The sequence below is a fragment of the Stegostoma tigrinum genome, chromosome 5, assembly GCF_030684315.1.
Source record: "Stegostoma tigrinum isolate sSteTig4 chromosome 5, sSteTig4.hap1, whole genome shotgun sequence".
Classification (NCBI taxonomy): domain Eukaryota; kingdom Metazoa; phylum Chordata; class Chondrichthyes; order Orectolobiformes; family Stegostomatidae; genus Stegostoma; species Stegostoma tigrinum.
In genome coordinates, this window is record NC_081358.1 from 15,968,340 (window position 1) to 15,988,893 (window position 20,554).

General features: G+C 41.1%; 1 protein-coding gene across 1 annotated transcript in view; it reads left to right on the top strand.

Moving 5' to 3' along the window:
• The window catches only part of csmd3b (CUB and Sushi multiple domains 3b), a 1,751,526-nt gene that overhangs the window by 900,837 nt on the left and 830,135 nt on the right, over positions 1-20,554 (top strand). The gene's annotated exons all lie outside the window — the stretch shown is intronic.

Consider the following 20,554-nt stretch of genomic DNA (forward strand, 5'->3'; position numbering starts at 1 on the left):
TAGACCTCTTAACAACAAGCCTCAGGATGTTTGGCATATAGACTTTGTTTTGACAATTTTTGCATTCTGTACTTCAGAATGCAACAAATTACATACCTTCAGAGAACAAGGCCATAATTTCAATTCCAAAGTGATTTTTTTAAACCCATGTACAAAGTATTGCATGCTGGAGGATCAATCTTGCATCAAAATGGGAATTGCTGACCAGGTGGAATTGAATTCAGGATCACCCTTTTAGCCATGTGTATTAATTACACTGTTAACATCAGCAGATTTATGGATATAATCATTAACATCAGAGGGAAATAGATTCCTAACACTGACCATGACTTATAAGTGAGATGACAATCTTAAAAGCCTCACATCATTAAATCATCCTTAACTCTGTGTAAACCAGATTTAGTTTCAGCATCGCATAAGAAGTCACATAAGAAACTTGCCTTGCTTTTAAAAAGCATTCTTTACAAAAATTCTTTCCACTTCTTTTAAAAAAGTGTGTGTATTGTCACTGAAATATAAAAGCTGATATATTTCACAGTGATGCAATGGAATAAAGGTGCCCATGAACTTTCAGGAGGTCTTGATCAAGAAAGGTCAGTTCACCTTTCATGTTCTTATTTTCACAAGTTTGAGATCGAGAAATGACAACATATCTTCACATGCTGTCAGAAGTGTTTGCTCTCTCTCTGGAGTAAATTTGGATGAAATTAAAGGAAGGATTTTTATTTTCAAATTGAGAAACATGAGTTGGGCAATGTTATCAAAGTCCCCTTTGCAACTTTTGAAAATCAGCCCATTCAACTAGAATTTCATCTTCCAGAGTTGGGATCTGGCTACAGTCACAGCGACCTCTTGATGCAGACCTGGGGTGGCTCACTGCTGAGACTAACAGTCTAGAAGGTTTGTCTCAAGTCAATGGCCATTAATTCTCTAAATGGTCATTATGGATCCGTTGCATTTAAAATTGCAGTCCTGAGCACTATCATTTTGAGCATCTAGACATATAAACATAGAAAGTAGGAATAGGATTCAATCATTTGCCTTTTCAGCCTGCTGTACCATTCAATATGATCATGACTAATCAGCCAACTCAGTCCCCCCTTTGTATATCATACCATATCATATCACTTGATCCCTTTGGCCCTGAACACTAGATCCATCTCCTTCTTGAAAACATTCACTGTGTTTTGGCCCGGACCATTTTCTATGACATAAAATTCTGCAGAGCCACCAGTCTGGGTTATGAAATTGCTCCTTATCTCTGTCCTAAATGGCCTATGCCGATACATAGATGTTGCCATCTGGTTCTGGACTGTCTGGTCACCAGGAAAGTTCTTCTTGTATTAACCCTGTATGGTCCTGTTAGATGTTTAGAAGTTTCTGTGAGATACTGGTCATTCCTCTAAACTTCACTAAATATAGTCCTAACTCATACAGTGTCTCTTCATACATCAATCCTGCCATAGAATCTCTCCAGAAAGAGGCCACTTGGACAATTGAGTACACACCGACTCTTCAAATAGCATCCCATCCAGACCCAAACACCCACCCTGTCCCTGTCACCTTTCACATTCCTGGGCACCACATGGCAATCTAGCATGGCCAATCCACCTAATCCTGCACATATTTGAACTGTAGGAGAAAGCCAAAGCACTCGGCAGAAATTCTCACAGACATGAGGAAAATGTGCAACCTCCACACAGACACCCAAAGCTGGATTTGAGTCCCTGGCACTGTGAGGCAGGGTGTAGCCACTGTGCTGCCCATCCCAGGAATCAGGCTTGTAACCCTTTGTTGCATTCCCCCCAAGGCCAGAATATCCTTCCTCAGAGAAGACCAAAGCTACAGATAATATTACAGGTGTGGCCTCACCAAGATCCTGCACGCCAATGTGCCATTTACATTTTTTACTGTCTCCTGAACTGCATGTTTACTTTCAACAACTGATGGACAAGGACATTTGTTGCACCTTCTCCTTTCCCAGTCTATTACCATTGAGACAATCTGCCTTTCAGATTTTGCTACCAAAATGGCTAACCTCACATTCAGCTACATTGTCCTTCATCTCCCGTACATTTGCCACTCACTCACCTTGTCCAAAACACATTGAAGCATCTCTGCATCTTCCTTACAGTACTGTCTCCCACCCAGTTCTGTGATATCTACAAACTTGGAGATATTACATTAGTTTCTTCATTTCAATCATTAATATGCATTGTGAATAGCTTGGCCTAAGCACTGATGGCTCTGGTACTTCACTGGCTGCCACTTGGAAAATGACCTATTTATTTCTACTCCTTGTTTCCTGCACTGCTAGCCAGTCCTCATATCACTACACTGGCCCTAATCATACAAGTAAAATGCATTGAATTTATCTTTGGTTTGTGAGCGAACAATGACACAGAACATGTGTCTTATTTCTAGAAATCTGGATTAAACAATAATATAATCTTACACAAACATACTTATTCAAATTCTAAAACATCATACTACTTTAGTGAAGATGTAACAGTATAATTAAAAACAAAATATTGGAGATGCTCAGCAGGTCTAGCAGAATCTGTGGAGAGAAAAATATTGTTAACTTTTCGAGTCCATTATGATCCTTCTTTGGAACTGTGTCTTTTTCCAGGTGGTGCTAGAACTGCTGAATTTTTTCAGCATTTTGTTTCAGATCTCCAGCACCTGCTGCATTTTGTTGTTATCACAATGTTACTAATTTGCTTTCCCACATTTCTGCTCAGTCTGTGCCCAACTCTCAGTATCACTCCTGTTACTTTCTCTTTGATGGTCAATTCAGCACTCTGATTCCCTATTGCTGTGATTATTATGGCAGCAAGCATTCTGAAAAAAAAATCTCTCATTTTATGGGAAACAGTCAATACACAGGAGATTTTATAAGGCAGTAATATGATTTGAAGGATTCAAATAAGCCATTCAAGCATTGCTATTAAAGTTTATGGAGCTATTCAAGTCTTTGATTGGTAAACGTGCTTGAAATTGCTGCCTCATATCTTTTTGAAAAATAAATATTGCTTTTTCAATCAGCAATGATTATTAATGTTGATGACAGAAAACGAGTTACCTGGTGCTAATGTGCAATGCCATATGCATAGAATAAATAAACATTTGTTTATATATATTTGCTGAATATTTGAAAGTGGGCTACAAGGAAATCAGCTAAAGCATTCAATGTAAAGATTTCCACTTTCATAGAAATCTCTAGGGTGGAAACTGGCCCTTTGGCCCAACAAATCCACACTGACCCTTGGAACATGCCACCCAGACACATCTGCCAATACCCACAGACCCCTGAACACTACAGGCAATTTAGCATGACCAATCCACCTAGCCTGCACATCTTTGGACTGTGGAAGGAAACCAGAGCACCTGAAGGAAACCCATGCAGATACAGGGAAGAACGTCTCAACTCCATACAGACAGTCACCTGAGGGTGGAATTGAGCCTGGATCCCTGGCACTGTGAGGCAGCAGTACCAGCCACTGAGCCACCGTGCCATTGGTGCATTTATTATATGTAATTACAATTAAGTGTTACTATAATTTGCATCTATTAAGTATCTCATAGCCATAAGCAAATAGTACAAAAGGAAAAGACCGTAGTTGCTCTAAATCTGAGTAAAGATAGAAAATGCTGGAAGTGCTCTGCAGGGTCAGACAGTGTTTGTGGAGAATAATCAGTGTTAATATGTGGTATTTGATGTCTCATATTAATCCCCTTTCCTATCCAAGTTGATTTCAAAAGTGAAGAATTATTCTGTGTAATATGCTGAGTGTGTGCCAGGTGAAGATCCAACAATCATCTTGCCTCCTGCCAGTCAAACCAATTGAATCTTATAATCAAGTTCATAAAGGCCACATCCTGCTGACATCCATCTTCAACCAGTGGCAAAACTCATCATCTTAGAACGTTGCTGAATGATGCACACCACATTGAGTTGGGTTCCTGTTGAGAAAGATGTGTTGATGTTTATTAAGAACACTTTCTATTTACATGGTTATATTATCATATACTAACACTCACTGTCTGGGTTCTCTGCTTACTGATGTTACTGTACATTACCCGCACATAACTGATCAACTGAAGACACCACACTAATTTCATTACGCATGAGTGACTGAAGGCAAAGTATTTCCCTTTATACTTGATCATCACATGTTGTCACGATCATTGCCTTAAAAATATTGATCTGTCTTGCCTGGAATCTATACCATAATACAACAACCAGCAAACACATTTTTTTATTGCTGGTAGCCGAGCAGGACAAGATCTCTCATTTACAGGCATTCTGTGCCCGATCTTGCTTTCTTTCCTTATCTCCTTACTTTATATTGAAGTGATTATTAATTTGTCATTCATGCCTCACCTTGACACATTTTCTATAACAAAACAAAGAACCATGATCCTGGAGATCCAAAAGAAAAATAGAAATTGCTGGAGAAACTCAACAGTTCTGATGAAAAGTCACCAGACTTTTGTTAACTCTGCTCTCTTCTCCCAGATGTTGCCAGACCTGAAGAGTTTCTCCAGCAATTTGTTTTTATGTTTGACACAGCTGCTTATTTATTTGTTTCATTACCACACTTTGTACCATGACACCCATCATCATTTAACCAGTCCTATACTCTGTCCTAGCACAGACATTCCCTTTTCTTCTCCTCCCTCCCTCTTGCCTTTTCACTGGCTCAAAATTAATTTCATTTCATTTTTTTTAGTTCTGAGAAAAGCAACGGCATTTAAACTTTCATCCGCTTTCCTCTCCAACCATACCTGATGTATCAAGTGCTCCTGGTATACTTCTGTTTTTATTGTAAACAATGAAATTTGTCATTCACAAAAAATAAAACATTTCTTGAAAATGCATTTGCAATGTCACTCTATCCAGAGCAATTTGCTAACACCTTCCCTCCCCTCAGACACATTGCTCAATACATTGTTTTGTCCTAGTTAATTAGTTGGATTTTGTTTTGGTGAGACATCCCTGGTGGAATGTGAGGATACTCTCATTTGCCTCAGACTGTGTTTTAATACTTAACGTGGAACAGGCAATAACAATAGCAATAGTCATGGAGAAGTCTAATTTGCTGCACTGGATATAGGATTACAATTACATCCTGTGAAAAATAAAGCAGGTACAACAGTGGCGCTTCAGAAACATAAATGAAAAATGATGGAAGTAAGAACATCAAAGAACTATCTCCAAAACAGCGTGATAAATATGAATTTTCCTCATTATTAATTAACGTTTGAATAAACAAACATTGTCTTTGAGATTGAAATTGAACTAAACCTGAACATTTTGTTCTGTTTTGTTGTTCTAGCTTTTCAACTAATGCTATGAATTTTTTTTCACCATCTCATGGCTGACTTCCATGATCACTACCTAAGGCTATTTTGATTGTCATTATTTGTTTTCCCATCAATTATGAATCAACAAAATAACATCAATTTTTAATTCAATTCATCATATTTAATTATTTTCATGGGATTCTTCAAATAAAAAGTCCTTGCATGGTAATTGAAACAAGTGGAAATTCTTTACAGGTAAATCATATATTTTTAATCCATCAATCCCCACCCCCCCCCATTCATGAGATGATTTCTATCAATATTTGTGTATCCGCATTCTACCCGCGTTAGTACACAACTACTAAATCCCTGTTTGTCAACTCAGCAGTGAAGATAAGACTTCTTTTCAATTTGTCGTGGGATGTGGGCTTTGCTGGCAAGGTCTGCATTTATTGTGCAACTCTAGTTGCCCCTAAGAAATGATAGCAGATTGCCTTGTTGAATCCTTGCAGTTATTTAGTGTGGGCAAACTCACAATACCGTTAATGAGGAAGCTCCGGAGTATTCTCCCAGTGACACTGAAAGGACGGCAATGTATTTCCAAGTCAGAATGGGAAGTGACTTGGAGGAGAAATTGTAGGTGGTGATGCTCTCATGTTACCTTTGTCCTTCCAGTCAGTAGTGATCATGGGTTTGGAAGGAGCTGGCTTTGAAACCTTGGTAAATTGTTGCAGTGCATCTTGGTGGTACATATTTCTGTCTAAATGCCTCTTAAATGCTGCTACTTTCACTGCTTTTAGGACCTGCCCTGATGGCACATTCCCCAGGCATCTATCACCCTCCGTGCAAAAAAAAATTCCTGACACACCCCCGAAAACCTTTTCCCTTCTCACTTTAAACCTCTGCCGCTTAGCATTTGACATTTCCACTCTGTGTAAAAGACTCTGACCATTCACTCCATCTATGTTTCTCATAATTTTATATGCATCCATCAGGTAGCCCCCTCAGAATCTGATGCTCTAGCAAAATCAGTCCAAATTTGTCCACCCTCTTCTTAAAGCTAGTACACTTCAATTGAGGCAAAATCCTGGTAAACCTGTTCTGCACTCTCTGCAAAGCCTCCACATCCTTCCTACAGTGTGGGAACAAGAACTTCATGTAAAATTCCAAATGTAGCCAAACTGAAGTTTGGCTATTTATAGAGCTGCAACATGACTTGTCAACTTTTATACTCAGTGCCCTAACCAATGAAGGCAAGCATTGCATATTTCTTCTTTACCACATTATCCATTTGTGTTACAACTTTCAGACAGCTATGGATTTGCACGCCAAGATCTGTCTGTATTTCAGTGCCCCGAAAGGTCTTGCCACTTTCCTTTTGCATTTGACCTCCCAAAATGCATCACCTCACACTTGTAGGATTAAAGGCAGGATTCTCGGCAGTGTGGAGGAACAGCGGGATCTTGGTGTTCACGTGCATAGCTCCCTCAAAGTTGCCACCCAGGTGGATAAGGTTGTTAAGAAAGCATATGGTGTTTTGGCTTTCATTAACAGGGGGATCGAGTTTAAGAGCCGCGAGGTTATGCTGCAGCTCTACAAAACCCTGGTGAGACCACACTTGGAATATTGTATCCAGTTCTGGTTGCCCTACTATAGGAAAGATGTGGAGGCTTTGGAGAGGGTGCAAAAGAGGTTTACCAGGATGCTGCGTGGACTGGAGGGCTTGTCTTACAAGGAGAGGTTGACTGAGCTCGGACTTTTCTCTCTGGAGAGAAGGAGGAAGAGAGGTGACCTGATCGAGGTGTACAAGGTAATGAGAGGCATGGATAGAGTCGATAGCCAGAGACTTTTCCCCAGGGCAGGATTGACTGCCACGTGGGGCCATAGTTTTAAGGTGTTCGGAGGAAAGTATAGAGGAGACATCAGAGGGAGGTTCTTCACCCAGAGAGTTGTGAGCGCATGGAATAGTTTACCAGTGGTAGTCGTGGAAGCAGAGTCATTAGTGACATTTAAGCGACTGCTGGACATGCACGTGGACAGCAGTGAATTGAGGGGAATGTAGGTTAGGTGATTTTATTTTTCGATTAGGATTATTCCACGGCACAACATCGTGGGCCGGAGGCCCTGTACTGTGCTGTACTTTTCTATGTTCTATGTTCTATGTTCTATTGTCTGGATTAAACTGTATCTGCCATTGTTGTTTTGTGAAACCCTCCTGAATGCACCTGAAATAATTCTGTCCCATTGAAGCCCTGGCACAAAGGGAGTCCCAGTCAATATTGGGGAAGTTAAAATCACTCTGTTGCTTTTAATTTTACCATGATCTGCTTACATATCTATTTCTCTATCATCTGCTCGTTCTTGGGAGGCTGATAGTATAACCCTATCATGATGATTGCACCTTTGCTCTTTCTAAGTTTGACTCATATGGCCTCATGGATGAGCACACCAAGATGTCTGCTTTTAATACAGCTGTGACATTACCGTTAATCAGTGAAGCACATCCCATATCCCTTTTATACCTCTTTATCATGCCTGGAAAGTTGGCCTCCCAGTCCTGCTATGCTGTCAACTAAGTTTCTGTAATGGCTACAACATCATAATCCAATGAAGTAATCCAGGCTTTAATATCATCTGTTTTTACCTGTTATATTCCTCATATAAAATTTAATAAATACACTTCACACTGCAAGTCTCACCATGTTTATAGAACTGGCCCTTGACTGTTCTTTTATACTTGACTTAACATTGAGCTTCTCCACATGCACTCCATAAGCTGACTTATTGCTCTGTTTCCCAACCTCCTGCCATTTCATAAAAGGAGTGTGAAATTGCATCAAAGATGGGTAAATGAGTATGACCTAAATTATTTAGTAACATGAATGTGGAATTTATATAGCATTCCACTGCAACAGATTTAAAGCACACTGTGAGTATTTCATAAAAACCGAAAGAACTTCAGATTCTGTACATCAGAATCAAAAACAAAGTTGCTGGAAAAGCTCAGCAGGTCCGACATCACCTGTGAAGAAAAGTCTCGGATCTGGTAACCCGAAATGATAACTCTGATTTTTTTCTTCATAGATGCTGCCAGAACTGCTGAGCTTTTCCAGCGAGTATTTCATACCTAGCTCCAAACCTGAATTTAGTTCAATGATAGAGAAGATTTAAAAACGTTAGAAGAAGAAAGGGAACATCATCTTCTGCGACTTTGTCAAAAACACAACACGATTATGTGGTCTGTCACAAGGAACAGTGATCTCCAATCATTATGCGCTCAGCTCTCCACAAATCTATGATACATCTCAAGATTCAACACTAGGAAGTGTAAGGTAGAGTATTTAACTCCATGTTAAAAAAAGTACAGGAAGTGAAAGAAGAAAGAAAAAAAATGGGATTAAGAGAAGTTAAAGAATTAGAAGAAAGGCATTGAAGTTTTTAAGTGCAAAAATTAATGATGTTCATGTAGTTTACTGCTGAGCCCATGGATAGAGCCGATAGCCAGAGACTTTTCCCCAGGGCAGGATTGACTGCCACGAGGGGCCATAGTTTTACGGTGTTCGGTGGAAGGTATAGAGGAGACATCAGAGGGAGGTTCTTCACCCAAAGAGTTGTGAGCGCATGGAATAGTTTGCCAGTGGTAGTCGTGGAAGCAGAGTCATTAGTGACATTTAAGCGACTGCTGGACATGCCCATGGACAGCAGTGAATTGAGGGGAATGTAGGTTAGAGATAATGGGAACTGCAGATGCTGGAGATTCCAAGATAATAAAATGTGAGGCTGGATGAACACAGCAGGCCAAGCAGCATCTCAGGAGCACAAAAGCTGACGTTTCGGGCCTAGACCCTTCATCAGAGTAGATTAGGTTATTTTATTTTTCAATTAGGATTATTCCACGGCATAACAGTGAGACTATTATTCTTTATGAAAAATCCAGCCCAACGTTGCCTATGCAGTGAAAAAAACAAATTAAACTACAGGTTTAGTTGTAAATGATCTGGACAGCAGAATTGTTTTCAGGCAGATGATATGCTTATAGTTTTCTACATGTTAGCCCACATAACATATACCACAGAGAGTCAGGTTGGCATTGACTCAGATATCTGCACATTTATTGCTAAATATGTATGTTAATATGTCATCTCAAATTTGGATATGCACTCTGGGTTAACTGCTTTTTAGATCAGTACAACATTGCATATTTAGTTGGCTGCCTGATTTCCAATCTAGTAGTTTGACTATCAAATAACTGAATTTAAACAAAGTAACATGGAGACCTCCTGCACCAGAAAATCTCATGTCGTGGTGTCATCTGACTGTCTTAAAGTTATGATGCCTTTCTGAGATCTGTATAATCATATAACCTCAACTTGTTTTAACATTGGAAAACTATTTTGATAAATAACAATGCACATTAGTTCCACAATTTGGTTAAAGTTACCAGTATAGTTACAGGTCTGGGTTGAAGTTTGTCAGGTGATGGATCGACTCAGATGTTGTGGTCTGAAAACTTTCATGTTTGAAAGTGATATGTTCATTAGCTTGTAGATCATAGTGAAACATAAATTTGTGCATCATTGTGTATCAATGATAAAAGATCCTACTGTATTGATGATATGATAGGTTTCAGGTGTCCATCTCAAGGAGCTGTGTCGAACTTGAAGATGAATAATATCAATGCGTGGAACAACAGACCCAGTTGTAAGAACTAGCTTACCTTTCGTGAACTGTATCACTTAATGACACTTCCCAAATACATCTTCTGTAGATGCATAAAGGGGTGTTATTTGCACTTGCACCATCATGACATGCAACACATTTCCATTCCTTGTGGATTATATTGCTTAGATGGAGGTAAATGGTAAATTTTCTGACAGTTTCCAAGTGAATGTGTCCAAGTGACCACGTTTATTGACCCACTGAAATGTAATGTTACAGTTACCTCTTGGAGTGTGTTGACATGTTTACGTGCCATGGATGGAAGTTTGGTAACATCATTGACATTATTCCTTGGTTGGCTGTTCTTCACATGATGTTTTGGAACACTGCATTGCACTTTGGGTTTTCTGTAGTTCATCTCTACTCTTTAAAATTGGCATGGTTGAGAATTTGCACTTCAGGGTGTTGCAGTTCCTGTGCCTTTTCGTTGGTTTCTCTTTGCTTTTTATTCAGTTTCAGCTGTAAATGTTATAAACTTTTGCTTGTCGGTAACATGAGCAACTAAAATGAATGAACAGTAATGTTATACACACACTTCTAAAGTTTTGTGATGTTCCCAAAAGCAAGATGGTAGAATTAACTGTTGTTTGTATGTAGATGTTGTCTTTTAAATGCATGAACAGCATTTTTCCAGTGGTATTTTTGTATATTTTACTGTCGGAGTATATTCATTGGTTGGAGCTATCCTTCAACTTTTAAAACATTAAAGCCATTTTTGTTCTTAATATTATAAGCTGCAGTCTCCCTTTATGCAGGAGAGAACATGTGCATTCATGAATGTTGCTTCTGTATGGTCGTCTTCAGTCTTGCTTGAAGCACTTCAGACTTGTCTGTCAAATTCAGTTTGAAGCTTAGACTTGTGATGTGTGAGTCGGAAAAATAACTTCTCACACCTACTACTTAGTACCAACTTGTTGTCACGAGCTTCTAACCTATGCTTGCTATCATATTCTTTTGTGTTATTGCTGCTAATAGTGCTGTAGTGATTTGCTTGTGATTATATCTTGTTAGCCCAGAGATTCAGATATGTACTGAGTCAGATATCAAGAAATTTACCAAAACTATTAGCACTAATATTTGTGTCAGGCTCAAACAGTCTCAGGTCTGCACTTAACACCCATTATGGTTATACTAGAAACACAGCTGACTGACTGACAAACTAACGGATTACTGTTCAATTGAAATAAATCATCACATGTCATAATGTCATCGAGTTCTCGTAAAACCGCAGTGCCTTTCTGAAATTTATACAATAATACAGCAGTGGGAACTGATAATCGTGTCTTGAAAAATACTAAGTTCCAAAATCTCACACAAAATTGTGTAATTTTCAGTCGACTCAGAAATTTGAATCAAGTGGGGAACTGATGCAGTTGTACTCCCAGGATTCATGGCCAGCACTTAGTCCACATTTTTAAAACTGGTATCCTGGCTTTGCTACATTTTCTACATTAACAGCTAAATTAATTGGGGATTTGGTGAGAACATTGACTTTGTCAGATATAGCTTTGGGTAAAGTCTCTATTGATCCAGGTATTTCTGTCCATTACTTGTTCTTACTATGCCCAGTGGGAACCCCTGAGTCAGAACAAGGTTTATTGAATCAGTCAGCCCTTACAACATAGAACATCAGAATAGCATCCAAATTAGCAATGCTGGATAAATTATGGATTACTCTGACCCCTATGAAACTAAAATCTCTGCCCTGCTTAGGATGCTAATTAGAGTCAATATCTTTTGCCATATGGAAAACGATTTTATCACAAGGTACCATCAGGTTATGCGACTTTGATGTTGGTCAGTTCACCTTATAATCATAGCCTCCTACTACACGATTGATTCTACTTCAACTCTTACATCTGGATATGGAATCCAATTTAGTCCAGTGCTCTGATGTTTCTGATATGCGTGTAATTCTTTTCCCTTTAAGTATTTAGCCATTCCTCGTTTGACATTCAAGCTGGCTGCCAGCATATTTTCAGGCAATATTTTTCAGATCACAACAACTCAATGCAGAAAAGAATTTTTGTCATGTCATGTCTGGCTCTTTTGTCAATCACCTTAAAACAGTGTTCTTGCTTCAATGACCTTTCTTCAATTGAAAGCCATTTCTCCCCATTTGCACTATCAAAACAATTTATGGTTTTGAACAACTCAATACAATCTCACCTTTATCTCTTCTGCTCTCGGGAGAAAAACCTTGATTTCTTCTCACAACAGAAACCCCTCCTTCTAACATTCAAGTACATTTCTTCTGTACCCTGTCCGAATCTTGCTGTTCTTCTTGAAGTGCAATGTTCAGGTACATGAAAGCTTCACAAATGTTGTTTTGTCCTCATGTTGGACAAGGTTCTCTTAAAAATCTGTGCAGAGTGCAGTCCTTTAGATGAGTTTCTTTCAAATTTGCTTTTGATTATCAGAGATGACATGGGTAGATTTTAAACACCAATTGATCTCTCATCGTGGGCCTTCCTTCTTTAACCTTGTGACACTTTCAAACGCAACAAGATCAGATCTGATGAAGGGTCTAGGCCCGAAACATCAGCTTTTGTGCTCCTGAGATGCTGCTTGGCCTGCTGTGTTCATCCAGCTCCACAATTTGTTATCTAAGATCAGGAAAGGCTTGGGCTGACAAGTAGCAAAAAACATTTGTGCCACACAAATGCCAGGCTACGACCATCACTAGTAAGAGGCAATCTAACTACCACCCCTTGAGATTCAGTCATGTCACCATCACTGAATCCCCTACTATCAACAGCCTGGGGGCTATCATTGTTCAGAAACTTCGTGGGACTCACCACATAAACACTGTGTCTATGAGAACAGGTCAGGAGCGAGAAATACTGTGGTGAATAACTCACCTCCTGAATCCTCAAAGCGTGTTCACCATCTACAAGGCATAAGTCAGGATAGAATACTCTCCACTTGACAGGATGAGTGCAGCCCCAACAACAGTGAAGAAGCTTGACACCATCCAGGATAAAGCAATCCACTTGATTGGCACTACATCTACAAGCATTCACTCCCTCCACCACGGATGCTCAGTAGCAGCAGTGTGTACTGTCTATAAGATGCACTCTAGAAATTCAGCAAAGATGCTCAGCCAGTACCTTCCAAACCCACGACCACTTCCATCTCGAAGGACAAGAGCAGCAGATAAATGGGATCACCATCACCTTCAATTCTGCTCCAAGCCGCTCACCATCCTGACTTGGAAATATATTGTCATCGTACCTTCACTGTCACTGGGTCAAAATGCTGGAATTCTCTCCCCAATAGCATTGTAGTTAACCTTACAGCACGGGGACTGCAGGACTTTAAGAAGGCAGCTCACCACCGCCTTCTCAAGGGCAACTCACAATGGGCAATAAATGCTAGCCAGCCAGCGATGCCCACATTCCACAGATCAATAATTTTTTTCTAAATGTTCTTCTGATCAGTTTCGGTTTCAGACATCCTCAAGGCTCCTTTCAAATCTTGCTGACTCATGTGTTTTTCTCCCTCTCCAAATATCTTGACTAATTAGAAATGCGCAGTATACACACTGATTTTGGTCAAGCTGATAGTTCTGTGTTCATTTGCCAAGAAAGCAAGGGTTTCAAATTCATTATTTTCGTTTCCTCTCAAACATTTATGTAAAACACAAAATGTTTCATGCCCTGTGAGGAGCCCCACAACATCAACATCCAATTCAAACTAACTGATCCCAACTCTCTCGTATCAATGCCAGTCAATAAAAAATCTTAAGTAACAGAAAATAGAAAGACCACAATACCAAATTGTGTTTGGAGTTTGGCTAAGTAACAGAAGAAGCATTCTATTTCTTTCAGAGCTGAGCTCATCTGCATCATAGTACCCCTTTCTCTCTTCGCTGATGCTGACAGCATCAAACAGCACCAAGTCCACTGCATGCTATCAAATTCTGCATTTGTGTGTGCCAGCTGTTGTAGCCAGCCTGCTATGCATTCAGGAGCCAAGTTTAAAAAGTGCTCAGGGAAATCTGTTGGACCTCCTGGGCATGTTATAAAATTACTGGACAATGTTTTCAGGATGTGGGCGCTCAGCCAGAACATGAGAAACATACAGGCTCGAGAGCAGAACCCTGACCTGAATGTAAAGTTGAATGACCTTTATTGCTGGCCAAAGAAAGCCATGAACCTAAAATGCTGCCTGTGCACTTTGTCACTTGCAGCTGCACTCTCAAAAGCCAAATCTAGGTTCGTAATTTTGTCTTCCCGCACACTACTTCTATTTAAAATCCCTGTGTCAATTGTGACTTCACATGCGGCATGCATCTTGTCAAGTTTGTGGTATGATTTTTTCACTGCATGCAATGCTGCTGCCTCACACAGAGTGACCACTAGGTGGCTGTGTGAGCAGGCCTTCACTGCTTCACGGAGCAATTATTTTCTGACTTTCCAGACTCCCTTTGCTGCCATCTTGCAAAAACTGAAGAAGGAAGTGCATTTTACCCTCCCAAAGTCATATTCCTCTCCTTGAGTTTCACTAGTCTCGAACTATTACCCTTTTCTCCTCTAAGCTTAAACCCTTTCTCCCTCCCCTACGTGTTGCTTATTTTTCTCCAGCTCTTCGCCATTCCTCTTGCGATCAGTTTTCTCAACCTCATCGCTGCTTTTCTGCCCCTTTCCCTTATCTTTACCTTCCCCCTTTCCTCTCCACTTACTTATTTTCTATTTTTCTGTCCTACTGCCTTTTCTATGTTACTTCCCTTTGGGCTTCTTCTCTTCATTCCACCTCCTATCTACTTTCTGCTCTAATTCAGTTATCTCTCTGTTGGAAAACTGAACTCAGCCATCTCTCTGAGTGGAATTATACCATCAGTGATGGACAGCAAGGCAGAAGAGTTGGCTAAACAACACATGAAGGCATTGGGTAATGTACCTCCCATGTCCTCCCTATTCAAGATCTGGCAGGTTGATCATGGAATTGAAAAAAGAAAAGGCACTTCAGTGGCTAAGTGAGGCACCTTTCTGGTCTTTGATGGCACTTAGCCCGTGTCGGAGGGCCAGTGACACCCTGCAGCCCCCTGTCATTCTTTTCTTGGAGCAGTCCTTAGTCTTTGGGCATTTCATGGATCATGCAGGACCACCTTCCCACTCCCCCATCAACTGTGCAGCAATGTCATTTTCTCCCCTTAGCAACCTACATCCATGATGATCTACCTTGTCCAGATTTCCCATAACCCCACTTCAAAGTCGCTTCTCCTTGCAGTTGTGGTCTTTGCAATGGTCACTAGTCATGGTGGTGCTGATGAACTGGTGGCACGTCATTTCGACTGTTCTGGTTGATGGACAGTTGCCTTTAATTGGCATCGGGCCAGTCGGTGACCATTTAATTGGCAAAATTAGGCCTTCTCAGGTTCCGTTACTACTCTCCTAAAAGGAAATCAAACCTCCATATACTGTACTATGGAAGGTCAATGAATACAAATATGATCAAACCCTGCATGTGATGTTCATTGATTCTCTACAATGTGGAAGAAGGCCATTTGGCCCATCAAGTGAACAGCAACCCTCCAAAGAGCATAAAACCTGGCATATCCCATGGCCCATCCACCTAACCTGCACACCTTTGGACTGTGGGAGGAAACCCATGCAAACACAGGGAGAATGTGCAAACTCCACACAGACACACACACACATTTGAGGGTGGAATTGAACCTGAGTTCCTGGCACTGTGAAACAGAAGTGCTAACCACTGAGCCACCATGTTACCCTATTTCTTCCTGTACATTCTACCAATTATGAAACAGTTTTATAAATGTTTTACCTCACTTATCCTCAGTTATATTTTCAAACGTTGCCTGGGATCTTAAATTCTGCCTACTTTGATCGCTATCTAGCATAGTTTTCAGTTAAGTCTCTATATCCCATCAAAACTGAGTTTTCAGTAGCTTGTAACTGCCAATATTTGGGGCTTGTTGTGACTCTAAATCTTAAATTATGAGATTTTTGTGTCAGGAATAAGTGTTATGCTAAACTACTTCAAGGAAGGAACATAACTCAACAGGGCTACTGAATTTTAACATGAAATACTACGCAAATAAAAGTGTACATATTCACATCAAATTTCTCTAGTACTCCAGGTAGCCACACACTAACATTTGATTTTGTGCTCAGTATAATATGGTATTTAATGCTGAGTAAACCAGAAGTGCTCCAATGATGATAATCATGCTTATCTACTAAACCAAAATAGCATTCTATTAATTAATTAATTAGACCGATATTTATTGTTAAAAGAATTGTTCTTCTGAATGGAAAAGCTTGCATTCATACATCATTTGGAATTAACACAATTAACGTTACATGTGACTTTTTTTGAAGTGCAGTAATTAGCATCATATGAGCAACAGCAACTGTTTTGTGAACATAAGATTCTGTATGCAGCAATGAGATTACATTATATTTACAATAGTCAAGTAGGCAAGTTGCCCAATATTTATACTCTACAGGATTTGAACTATGTTATTATTTGAGCAGCAGTTTATAAAGAACAGTTAAGGTTTATATTAGCTTTGATCCTGATAGACATCAGTGCATAACTTTATTTAATTTGGGAACCTTGGGGTGCTATCATTATCCATGCATTCTTGATGGCCTGGTGTCAGATCTCAATGATGTCAAACTATGGTGAAAAGAAGCCTCCTTGCCACTGCAATCCTCTTTAATCCTTGCAGCTAGTGAGATATCCATGTTTTCCTTTGGTTGCTCTTCCATTGAGGGTGGTTTGGACATCACGCTTCCTGGAACTTACTCCAATGTTGCTGCATGGGTAGCCCTAACAGAAGTGAACAACACAACCATTGACTAGGAGAGACCTGGTACCAACTCTGTAGAATGATAGAAACTTGTCCATCAACCTGAACAGTGCTTCAAATCCACGATACCTCAATCATGAGCCTGAGCAATAGCAGAAAAGGAATAGAAGGAAACAGATCCCACATTCAGGCATCACTACCTCATGGAATGTCCTGCTCCTGTACCCAACAATTGGGAAGAGACCTGTGACACTGAGTAGAGATTACCCTAGAATTGAGAAACAGCTATCACCACTGATGAATCCTAAATTGTTTAGAAGGCATTCCTGTTTCCTCTGGCTCACATACATATATACTCTGCACCAATCCTCTGTCCCTCCTGAATTAGAATTTAGTTTCTAGCCTAGAACATTAGAGTGCAGTACAGGCCCTTCGGCCCTTGATTTGCGCAAACCTGTGAAACCAACCTGAAGCCCATCTAACCGATATTGTTCCATTATCAAACCTCTTCCTGCTTCAAACAGAAGAAAATTAACATTATTTTAATGTGACAATGCTAAAAGCGTAGAAACTACAAACTGGCAATAGAACATAGAACATAGAACAGTACAGCACAGAACAGGCCTTTCAGCCCACAATGTTGTGCCGACCATTGATCCTCATGTGTGCACCCTCAAATTTCTGTGACCATATGCATGTCCAGCAGTCTCTTAAATGACCCCAATGACCTTGCTTCCACAACTGCTGCTGGCAACGCATTCCATGCTCTCACAACTCTCTGTGTAAAGAACCTGCCTCTGACATCCCCTCTATACTTTCCTCCAACCAGCTTAAAACTATGACCCCTTGTGCTAGCCATTTCTGCCCTGGGAAATAGTCTCTGGCTATCAACTCTATCTATGCCTCACATTATCTTGTATACCTCAATTAGGTCCCCTCTCCTCCTCCTTTTCTCCAATAAAAAGAGACCGAGCTCAGTCAACCTCTCTTCGTAAGATAAACCCTCCAGTCCAGGCAGCATCCTGGTAAACCTCCTCTGAACCCTCTCCAAAGCATCCACATCTTTCCTATAATACGGCGACCAGAACTGGACGCAGTATTCCAAGTGCGGTCTAACCAAAGTTTTATAGAGCTGCAACAAGATCTCACGACTCTTAAACTCAATTCCCCCTGTTAATGAAAGCCAAAACACCATATGCTTTCTTAACAACCCTGTCCACTTGGGTGGCCATTTCAAGGGATCTATGTATCTGCACACCAAGATCCCTCTGTTCCTCCACACTGCCAAGAATCCTATCCTTAATCCTGTACTCAGCTTTCAAATTCGACCTTCCAAAATGCATCACCTCGCATTTATCCAGGTTGAACTCCATCTGCCACCTCTCAGCCCATCTCTGCATCCTGTCAATGTCCCGCTGCAGCCTACAACAGCCCTTTATACTGTCAACGACACCTCCAACCTTTGTGTCGTCTGCAAACTTGCTGACGCATCCTTCAATCCCCTCATCCAAGTCATTAATAAAAATTACAAACAGTAGAGGCCCAAGGACAGAGCCCTGTGGAACCCCACTCACCACTGACTTCCAGGCAGAATATTTTCCTTCTACTACCACTCGCTGTCTTCTGTTGGCCAGCCAATTCTGTATCCAAGCAGCTAAGTTCTCCTGTATCCCATTCCTCCTGACCTTCTGAATGAGCCTACCATGGGGAACCTTATCAAATGCCTTACTGAAGTCCATATACACCACATCCACAGCTCGACCCTCATCAACTTTTCTAGTCACATCCTCAAAAAACTCGATAAGGTTTGTGAGGCATGACCTACCCCTCACAAAGCCGTGCTGACTGTATTCAATCAAGCCATGCTCTTCCAGATGGTCATAAATCCTATCCCTCAGAATCCTTTCTAACACTTTGCAGACGACAGACGTGAGACTTACTGGTCTGTAATTGCCGGGGATTTCCCTATTTCCTTTCTTGAAGAGAGGAATTACATTTGCCTCTCTCCAGTCCTCAGGTACGACTCCAGTGGAGAGCGAGGATGCAAAGATCTTCGCAAGTGGCGAAGCAATTGCATTTCTCGCTTCCCAAAGCAGCCGAGGACAAATCTGATCCGGGCCTGGCGACTTGTCAATCTTAATGTTTGACAAAATTTTCAGCACATCAGCTTCCTCTATCTCTATCCATTCCAGCATGCACACCTGCTCTTCAAAGGTTTCATTCACTACAAAGTTTGTTTCTTTCGTAAAGACAGAAGCAAAAAACTCATTTAGGGCTTCCCCTACCTCCTCAGACTCCACACACAAGTTCCCTATGCTATCCCTGATCGGCCCTACTCTTTCTTTGATCATTCTCTTATTCCTCACGTAAGTGTAAAATGCCTTTGTGTTTTCCCTGACTCCTTCGGCCAAGCCTTTCTCGTGCCCCCTCCTGGCTCTCCTCAGACCATTTTTGAGCTCCTTCCTTGCCTGCGTGTAATCCTCTCTAGCTGAACTTGACCCTAGCTTCCTCCACCTTATGTAAGCTACCTTCTTCCTTTTCACAAGAAGCTCCACCGCTCTCATCATCCAAGGTTCCTTTATCTTACTCCTTCTTGCCTGTCTCAGAGGGACATATTTACTCATCACTCGCAACAACTGTTCCTTAAACAGTCTCCACGTCTATAGTTCCCTTACCATGGAACAATTGCTCCCAGTCCATGCTTCCTAACTCATGTCTAATCGCGTCATGGTTTCCTCTTCCCCAATTAAATATCCTCCCATTTTGCCTAACCCTCTCCTTCTCCATAGCTATGTAGAATGTGAGGCAGTTATGGTCACTATCACCAAAATGCTCTCCCACCACAAGATCTGATACCTGCCCCGGCTCATTTCCGAGCACCAAGTCTAGAATGGCCTCTCCCCTCGTCGGCCTGTCAACGTACTGCGTTAGGAAACTCTCCTGAACACACCTTACAAAAACAGCTCCATTCAAATCTTCTGCTCGAAGGAGGTTCAAATTAATATTAGGAAAATTAAAGTCACCCATTACAACAACCCTACTGCGTCCACACTTTTCCAAAATCTGTCGACCTATGCTTTCTTCAATCTCCCTGCTGCTGTTGGGGGGCCTGTAGTAAACCCCTAACGAGGTGACTGCTCCCTTGCTGTTCCTAATTTCCACCCATACTGACTCAGTAGGCAGATCTTCCTCGACAAAGGAAGCTTCTGTAGCTGTGATACCCTCTCTGATTAGTAGTGCTACACCCCCTCATCTTTTTCTCCCCTCCCTATTCTTTTTAAATGTTCTAAACCCTGGAAGATCCAGCAACCATTCCTGCCCATGAGAAACCCATGTCTCTGTTATGGCCACAACATCATAGCACCAGGTACTGATCTATGCTCCAAGTTCATCACTTTTATTCCTGATACTCCTTGCGTTAAAGCAAACACACTTTAACTGATCCCTTGGTTCCTTCCCACTAGCTGGTCTACCTCTTGCTACTGCCTCACCTGCATCAACTCTCACCTCCGGTATACAGCTCAGGTTCCCACCCCCCTGCCATACTAGTTTAAACCCTCTCGAACTACTCGAGCAAACCTTCCACCCAGGACATTGGTCCCCTTCCAGTTCAGATGCAACCCGTCCTTCTTGTACAGGTCCCACCTTCCCCAAAAGGCATCCCAATTATCTACATATCTGAAGCCCTCCCTCCTACACCAGCTGCGTAGCCACGTGTTAAGCTGCGCCCGCTCCCTGTTCCTC